Source organism: Propithecus coquereli, unplaced genomic scaffold (assembly GCF_000956105.1).
Source record: "Propithecus coquereli isolate 6110/MARCELLA unplaced genomic scaffold, Pcoq_1.0 Scaffold11, whole genome shotgun sequence".
NCBI lineage: Eukaryota > Metazoa > Chordata > Mammalia > Primates > Indriidae > Propithecus > Propithecus coquereli.
In genome coordinates, this window is record NW_012134969.1 from 8,818,932 (window position 1) to 8,819,974 (window position 1,043).

General features: G+C 39.0%; 1 protein-coding gene across 1 annotated transcript in view; it reads left to right on the forward strand.

The window, feature by feature from the left end:
• The window catches only part of CKAP2 (cytoskeleton associated protein 2), a 20,321-nt gene that overhangs the window by 18,564 nt on the left and 714 nt on the right, over positions 1 to 1,043 (forward strand). The gene's annotated exons all lie outside the window — the stretch shown is intronic.

Below are 1,043 nucleotides of genomic sequence, written 5' to 3' on the forward strand. Positions count from 1 at the left end.
AAAAAAAAAAAAAAAAAGTGTTAGCCACATACACCAAATCAAAATTTAAAAAACACAAGAAAGTCTACATAATTGTAGGCTACAAAGCAATTATATGGAATGACCCCTCCCTCCCTTGATCTCAGGATAGGTGGCAAGGACAAAGGAAAGTAAAGAATTAAAGCTCTTACTAATGTTTTTGCTATATTTGGGAGAAGGATATAAAAATTTGTGTTTAATCTCATCTATTAAGTACTGGAGTTTTAAATATTGAAAACAAAATGTAAGGTCAATACCCAGCAATTTGATTCTTAAGTACCTAGGAGAAATGAAAATATGTTCTCCCGAAGATTGTACTCAAATGTTCATAACAGCATCATTCATATTAACCAAAAGCAGGAAACAACTCAAAAGTCTATCGACTGGTAAATAAAAAAAAAAAAAAATCATGTTGTACATCTGTTAGGTTTGTTTCGGGTGGGAACCTGACAAGTATTATAAAGTCTGTGAAACAAAAGTCACAGGAGTCTGGAGAGTCGAGTTATAAATTTAATTTTACCCACAGACAGTTACAGGACTACAGACAGCTACAGTGACGCTGGCATTTCTATTCTCCCTGATAAGGACAAAGTTATTTCCCTCCCTTATTTCTACAGGTGTTGTTCACTCCCCCTGGAAAAACCCTCTATAAAACCCAAAGCTTTTCCCTCCCTCGGTGTGGATGCTTTTTTGTCTCCACCCATCTGCACCCAGATGCTCAAAATAAACATCATTATCCTACATCGGAGGCTCTGTACGTCTGTCGACCAGACCTAACAATATCCACACAATGGAAAGCAATGAAACAAGCTACTGATAAATATAATGATACAGGCCGGGCACGGTGGCTCACGCCTGTAATCCTAGCACTCTGGGAGGCCGAGGCGGGAGGATTGCTTGAGCTCGAGTTCGAGAACAGCCTGAGCAAGAGCGAGACCCCGTCTCTACTATAAATAGAAAGAAATTGGCCAAACAACTAAAAATAGAAAAAATTAGCCAGGCATAGTGGCGCATGCCTCTAGTCC